We start from the raw sequence: 8,211 nt of genomic DNA on the forward strand, positions 1-8,211 counted from the left end.
TTGGGGTATTTGTATTTATTACTGCATTTATATTCCTCACAGTCCTCCCCTCATTTCCTCACTAAAACAACACTGTCCGGTAATTTAGATTGAAAGATGGTGACTGACCCAAGGTCACCCAGTGAGCTTCATGGCAGAGTGAAGATTTGAACCCTGGTCTCCCAGGTCCTGGTCCAGCACATCACACGGGCCACACCAACTAGTGAACAACCAGAGTACAGTGGTACCTCTACTTACGAATTTAATGCATTCCGAATGCACATTTGTAAGTAGAAAAAAATTGTAAGTCGAATCCCATAGGAATGCATTGGGAGGAAAAAATTCGTAAGTAGAAGCAAACCTATCTAAAAATTTGTAAGTAGAAAAAATCCTATCTAAACCGCATCCAAGATGGCAGACAGAGCTCCATTCATAAGTAGAAACATTCGTAAGTAGAGTTATTCGTAATAATAATAATAATAATAATAATAATAATAATAATAATAATAATAATTTATTATTTATACCCCGCCCATCTGTTTTTTTATAATAATTTTTTATTCAATTTTTCCAAATTAACAAATAAAACAAACAAAACCACATTTTTAGCACAATTCATCTTAAATTCAATCATCTCAATTTGCTCTGCCGAGCTTTGACTTCCCTCCCTCCCTTCCCACGGTTTTCTTATTTACTCCTGTCTTGCAGTTCACTATTGTCCTAACTTCAGTCAATTCGTAGGATTTATTTCAATCCTGCGAGTGTTTTTAAACTTCTACAGTTTTTCTCCATATAGTCCACAAATTTACTCCAGTCTTTACGGAACTTTGTCTCTCCCTGGTTTCGGGTCCTGCATGTCAGTTTTGCTGATTCAGCATAGTCTATCAGTTTCACCTGCCACTCATCAATCGTTGGTAGTTCCTGATTTTTCCATTTTGGGGCCAACAAAGTCCTAGCCGCGGTTCTGGGTGGCTTCCAACAAAACACTAAAATACAGAAATCCATCAAACATTAAAAGCTTGCCTAAACAGGGCTTAGTAGAGGTACCACTGTAACTAGTGAATCTCCAGTCCATAGTCCAACTGCTCAAGGGCAAATGATATACCCTAACCAATTTGATATCTGTTTGGAATGGGGCATTTCGGTGTTGCCAGCCAATTATCAGTGACAGAAGCCTTTTATTGTTGCATCTAGACAGGTTTGTGCTGCCCATTTGGGAGGAACTATGAGAGCTCTGGAATGTGGGTAGCCTGCCCAGAAGGAAACCACCTTGCTCCAAGGTGCCGCCGCCCCAAACCCCTCCAAAAATGGGATGTGCTGAATTCCACAAGCACACTGCGTATACTTTTGCAAAAGCACAGAAATTTCCCTTATCGCCCTAGAAGACTGTAGGGCAATCAAATTTGTTAACACTTGTAATTCACGGGCTTAAAAGCGAGCTAAGGAAAAGATGAAAGGGGCTTGACAAAATAAATACCTTTTTTTCCCTGGTTGGTACTCTCTTTATCTCTGAAACTCCCCGAGCAGCCCATCGAGTACCTCACATAATAAAAACTTCAACTTCAGCACTAATCCCTCTTTATTCTGTCCTGTTATATTAAGATTGAAAACAATGCAGCACACTAATAGCTCAGTACACTTCGGTTGCATTTCCCCCCTGGCCTTGTCCTGTTCTGTTCAGAGTGGGGAATATGGGCAGTGAGTGATGTGGCGTCAGAGCAAAGGTGATGGCTGAGATGCCTTGCATATGTCTGGCCCAGTCTGGGTCTGTAGCATTACACTTTTAGAAGTCACCACCACCACAGTGCCCATGCTGTCAAAAGATCTTCACCAAGAGTGAGAGTGGCAAGTGGATCCAGTATGCGCTTAAGAAAAAGGAAAGGAGGCAGATGTGTTGAGTGGACACCCCACTCCTTGACCTGGTTAAGCTGCAAGATTTGGATTTAAACTAGCTAAGACCCAGCGAAGGCAGTGGAACTAAATTGGGAGAATTAAATCCAAGTATTTCAAGTATTTAACTGTTTTGTGGATATTCTGCAGGGCACAGGCCCAGCCTGAGTGGAGCCCCGATAGAGAAGAAGTATATTCATGAGCCTGCCTTGCTCTCTGGGCTTACTTCCTTTAAAATTGCCCATAACCCAGAACACAGGAACTATTTCTGCATCGCAGATATATCAAAAGCCTGACCAGCATGACTCTCTGATCACAGCAGATTTCAGCTGTGCGGTAAACAGTGTTAGGAATGTCTGCCTCCTTTTGAGTCTCTCTAACTGTCTGCATGAGTAGGGGGTGATACATTTTCATAGATCCCACTCCTGGGCTTTTAAAGAATTGTCTGATTTACTACATTAATTAAACAGGTAACTTTCCCCCGCCCCCAAGTCTTCCTGCTATAAACACGACAGCAGTTGTTAAATTTACAGAAAGTAAGGAAGAAAAGATGTAGGGAAAAGGGAGTGAGGTCAAAAACTGTGGAGCCCGTTAACAGGATTTCTTGAAAGTCATTTGACTGCAAATTTAGAACTTCTACATTAGGAGATTAAGACTATGGTCAAGATTTTTACCAATAGGCAGTTTCTTGCATTTGCCCCCCCCCGCCCCCCCACATTTACACAGGTTTATTCTGCACCAATAAGGGACCCAGGTGGCGCTGTGGGCTAAACCACTGAGCCTAGGGCTTGCTGATCAGAAGGTTGGTGGTTCAAATCCCTGTGACGGGGTGAGCACCCGTTGCTTGGTCCCAGCTCCTGCCAATCTAGCAGTTCGAAAGCACATCAAAATGCAAGTAGATAAATAGGAACCGCTATAGCGGGGAGGTAAACGGCGTTTCCATGTGCTGCTCTGGTTTGCCAGAAGCGGCTTTGTCATGCTGGCCACATGACCTGGAAGCTATACGCCGGCTCCCTCGGCCAATAATGCGAGATGAGCGCGCAACCCCAGAGTCGGTCACGACTGGACCTAATGGTCAGGGGTCCCTTTACCTTTACCTTATTCTGCACCAATAATCTGCATACCTCAAGTGGACCAAAAGCCAAATGCAAGCATGTACATATCATGTCCTCCCAGGGCACTCACAATAATAAATATAATACACACAAATTCATAAATGGATAAAAACATTTTATATCAGTAGTATTGTGAAAGCATTGATCCCAGAGCAGAGTAAAATAGAGGAAGTGAGACAATGTCTATTTTTTTTAATTGACATTTCAAAATGCTGGAACCAAGATCTTGAAAAATACAGAATTGCTCCTTTGTTTTCAGCATCAAAGCAAAAAAGAAAAATGAATGTTACATACTTGGGCTGCTCTTTCTCTACCTGAAGCTTTGCTTTTCGGGAACTGGTTTGAGGGAATTAGATGTTTTCTATCAGTAAAAGGTTCAGAGCAAAGACCATGCATTTAGTCTTCTTCATTTTCATTGTTCTTTTTCATCTTTGATAGCATTTTTAGGTTCATTCACTGCCAATTTTGTTTCACTCTGAAGCATCAATAGCCAAGGTGCTCTGAAAGTAGTACATCTCCTTGAACATAAAGCTGAAATAGAAATATAATTTTTAAAACCTCTGCATTTGAAGGTTTTATGGAGGACAGGTGCTCTTTTCATTATGTTGTACCAGCAGCCAATTCTCTGCCCCTCTTCTGGGGTTCTTTTTATGTATTTGATTTTATTTTGTTCAGATATATATTATTAACAGGAAAATTGCCCAAAGGCAAAGGTTGCCTTTAGGCAGTGCTGAACCCCATGGTTCAGTGCTAGAACCTACACCAGGCATCCCCAAACTGTGGCCCTCCCATGATCCCTAGCTAACAGGACCAGTGGTCAGGGATGGTGGGAATTGTAGTCCAAAACATCTGGAGGGCCAAAGTTTGGAGATGCTTGACCTACACCATCTTACTAACCATGGTTTGTGAGGAGCTGCCAAACCAGCACATCAGTTCATGATTTGAAATCGGTTTGCAAGCCACAGTTTGTGCAAACTGTGGTTTGTGATATGTCTGGGTTCACAAACTGTTAACCAAGTAGAGTTAACCCCACGGCTTCAAGTCAGGAATCTGCTGCATCACAGGAAGAGGACTGATCTTATGAAGCTACAGTAACTGCTGAAATGGAAAGCAGACAAGTAGCAGCACCATTCATGGGTGGCCTGGTATGGCAGCAGTATTCATCTGACCTCCCAACAGCTGAGTCACTGCTCTTTTCCCGGGAAGGGGGCAAGTGAGGCTGCATTGCAGACACACTGGCACGAAGGCTGGATTTGCAAAGTAGCATGAATCCAATAAACATTTGTGAAGAATCAGAAGAGATAAAATGTTGTTTTTGTTGTTTAGTCGTGTCCGACTCTTCGTGACCCCATGGACCAGAGCACGGCAGGCACTCCTGTCTTGCACTGCCTCCCGCAGTTTGGTCAGACTCATGTTGGTAGCTTCGAGAACACTGTCCAACCATCTCGTCCTCTGCCGTCCCATAGAATCATAGGATCGTAGAGTTGGAAGAGACCACAAGGGCCATCCAGTCCAACCCCCTGCCGAGCAGGAAACACCATCAAAGCATTCTTGACATATGCCTGTCAAGCCTCTGCTTAAAGACCTCCAAAGAAGGAGACTCCACCACACTCCTTGGTAGCAAATTCCACTGCCGAACAGTTCTTACTGTCAGGAAGTTATTCCTAATGTTTAGGTGGAATCTTCTTTCTTGTAGTTTGAATCCATTGCTCCGTGTCCGCTTCTCTGGAGCAGCAGAAAACAACCTTTCTCCCTCCTCTATATGACATCCTTTTATATATTTGAACATGGCTATCATATCACCCCTTAACCTTCTCTTCTCCAGGCTAAACATACCCAGCTCCCTAAGCCATTCCTCATAAGGCATCGTTTCCAGGCCTTTGACCAGGCCTTTGTCCCCTTCTCCTTGTGCCCTCCATCTTTCCCAACATCAGGGTCTTTTCCAGGGAGTCTTCTCTTCTCATGAGGTGGCCAAAGTATTGGAGCCTCAGCTTCACGATCAGTCCTTCCAGTGAGCACTCATGGCTGATTTCCTTCAGAATGGATAGGTTTGATCTTCTTGCAGTCCATGGGACTCTCAAGAGTCTCCTCCAGCACCATAATTCAAAAGCATCAATTCTTCGGCGATCAGCCTTCTGTATGGTCCAGCTCTCACTTCCATATATCACTACTGGGAAAACCATAGCTTTAACGATACGGACCTTTGTTGGCAAGGTGATGTCTCTGCTTTTTAAGATGCTGTCTAGATTTGTCATTGCTTTTCTCCCAAGAAGCAGGCGTCTTTTAATTTCGTGACTGCTGTCACCATCTGCAGTGATCATGGAGCCCAAGAAAGTAAAATCTCTCACTGCCTCCATTTCTTCCCCTTCTATTTGCCAGGAGGTGATGGGACCAGTGGCCATGATCTTGGTTTTTTTTATGTCGAGCTTCAGACCATATTTTGCGCTCTCCTCTTTCACCCTCGTTAAAAGGTTCTTTAATGGATAAAATACAAGGTAGCAATCACCCATTACAGAAAGCAGAGGTTCCATAACCATCAAGTACTGCAGCAGAAAAAGCTTATGAGCAATGCAGTACTGTATATGGAAACATTTTCAGAACTCCCTATGTTGGAGCTATTATAAGCAGCAGCAGTGCCAGAGAGGAGCATCATCAGCCCTTGCATGCCAGACTCCCTGGAAGTAAGGGTTGCATTAAGAGTAAGTTGCTTGGCTCCCAATCATATTATTATTATTATTATTATTATTATTATTATTATTATTATTATTAGTTTCTCTGCAGAAACCAGTCCCAACCAATAACACAGATCTTGCCACTGTACTGTAGGTAAAATTCTGTGGTGGACACTTGGTGCTTAGGATAATAATAATAAATAATAAATTTTATTTATATCCCGCCCTCCCTGGCCAAAGCCGGGCTCAGAGCAGCTAGCATCATACAAGTAAGACAATGCATAAAAACAAGCAAGCAATAAATTAAGATGCATCCCACAATTAATTCAAACAAATTAAAATTAAAACTGGACAAGTGGCAATCTTCAGGTTAAAATTGAAGGCGGTTCCCAACTGTTTCCACTGATATTATCAGCACCTGTGAGTGGACTGGGAACCTCCTTCATGCTTGTTCTTATACAAGGAGAAAATGTGTCAGACTGAACCACGACCAAAGGCCTGGTGGAACAGCTCCGTCTTGCAGGCCCTGTGGAAAGATGTCAAGTCCCACAGGGCCCTAGTCTCTTGTGAGAGAGCGTTCCACCAGACTGGGGCCATGGCCAAAAAGGCCCTGGCTCTGGTCGAGGCCAGTCTGATCTCTCTGGGGCCCGGAATCTTTAGGATGTTGTTATTTGCAGACCCTAAGGTCCTCTGTGGGCCATACCAGGAGAGGCGGTCCCATAGGTACGAGGGTCCTAGGCCATATAGGGCTTTAAAGGTTAAAACCAGCACCTTAAACCTGATTATGTACTCCACTGGGAGCCAGTGCAGCTAGTAGAGCACTGGGTGAATGTGATCTAGGAGTATAGTGTCTAGATCAAGGGAAGTAATAGTAACACTGCATTCTGCTCTGGTCAGACCTCACCTGGAGTACTGTGTCCAGTTCTGGGCACCACAGTTCAAGAAGGATACTGACAAGCTGGAACGTGTCCAGAGGAGGGCAACCAAAATGGTCAAAGGTCTGGAAACAATGCCTTATGAGGAACGGCTTAGGGAGCTGGGTATGTTTAGCCTGGAGAAGAGAAGGTTAAAGGGTGATATAATAGCCATGTTCAAATATATAAAAGAATGTCATATAGAGGAGGGTGAAAGGTTGTTTTCTGCTGCTCCAGAGAAGCGGACATGGAGCAATGGATTCTAACTACAAGAAAGAAGATTCCACCTAAACATTAGGAAGAACTTCCTGGCAGTAAGAGCTGTTTGACAGTGGAATTTGCTGCCAAGAAGTGTGGTGGAGTCTCCTTCTTTGGAGGTCTTTGAGCAGAGGCTTGACAGGCATATGCCAAGAATGCTTTGATGGTGTTTCCTGCTTGGCAGGGGGTTGGACTGGATGGCCCTTGTGGTCTCTTCCAACTCTATGATTCTATGATCCCGTGGTGATGACCCCGTAAGGAGTCTCGCCGCAGCATTCTGCACTCGCTGGATGATAGCTTTAAGAATTTATTTAATTAGCAGGGTGTTCCAACACCTTGATTCCCCTTACCTTACTTTATCCTTATATTACCCATAAAGCCTGCAGATAAAGAAGAAATGCATTCTTGGGAACCCTCTTCATACTACTCATTGGTGGAGTCTCCCACAAAAGTTGAAGAAGACTTGGCCCTATTAAGAGATTGCAGTAGCCTAGTAGGGTGATCAACTCAGTGCTGAACCTGTGAAGGTCGAGGTGACATGGTGGCGGGGATGTAATATCAGGACTAGGCCAAAAACACTGCCTCACTCCTTCAGCATGAATGTTCTCAACACTAGTAAGCATGTCAATGGGACTCAGTGAATGCGATCTCTGGGGGAGACGTTGCATAAAACATGGTGGATTCGGTGCTTAGAAAATGTGGTTCCTTGCAACTCAAGCTCCAGATTAGACTGTGCACAAAAGAAACAGGTATATTCATTCCACAAACCACTGGTTGCCTGGAAAGCTAATCATAACAATGGCATGTATTGCTAGTGTTCACACTGTGAGTGTGAATGAAGTAGTTGCTGCATTCCCTTCATCGCAAGCTTCTCACCTCAGTTCTGTAAGAAACCACTCCGCACTTCCTTTTTCCTGCGCCGGCCATTTTTTGCCACCTCTCACTGGTGTGCTTGGCAGATGTACACTTCAGTCATTCACATGAATGGTACAACAAGACAGAAGGCAAAGTTCAGCGGAGAGCAGTTAACTTATCAGATGAGCTCTTCGATCTTCCTAGAATTTCTCCTTCCTTGAGGTACAATTTTGCCAGAGGCGTGAGAGAATCTGACCCTCTTCTTGCATTGTGCTATTCTAGAAAATAAAATAAAAACATTTGTTTTTGTTTTTACAGCATGCCTCTCACCACTAAGTCTTTAAAACGACTACCATCATATTGCAGGTAGAATGCATCATAAAATATTAAGTGGTGCTTTGCAGGACTTCCCTCTGTCAGAGGAGCTCCAGACACAGCTTGATCAGTACTCATTTAGCTACTACTTAAGAAAAAGTTGGCTACAAATGTTCAAAATGGCACAGTGCCTTTGTACTACCAAGACCTCTT

The 8,211-nt window shown here is 43.6% G+C and overlaps 1 long non-coding RNA gene across 1 annotated transcript; it reads right to left on the reverse strand.

Annotated features, from left to right (window-relative positions):
• Nucleotides 1-3,082: 3,082 nt before the first annotated feature.
• Nucleotides 3,083-7,961, reverse strand: LOC148686150 (uncharacterized). Its single transcript, XR_015948837.1, has 2 exons — nucleotides 7,705-7,961; nucleotides 3,083-3,515 (listed from the first exon to the last, which is right to left on the reverse strand). It is a non-coding gene; the product is annotated as an uncharacterized LOC148686150 (long non-coding RNA).
• Between the last annotated feature and the right edge of the window lie 250 nt (nucleotides 7,962-8,211).

The sequence above is a fragment of the Zootoca vivipara genome, chromosome 3, assembly GCF_965207765.1.
Source record: "Zootoca vivipara chromosome 3, rZooViv2.hap1.1, whole genome shotgun sequence".
NCBI classification, from domain to species: Eukaryota; Metazoa; Chordata; class Lepidosauria; order Squamata; family Lacertidae; genus Zootoca; species Zootoca vivipara.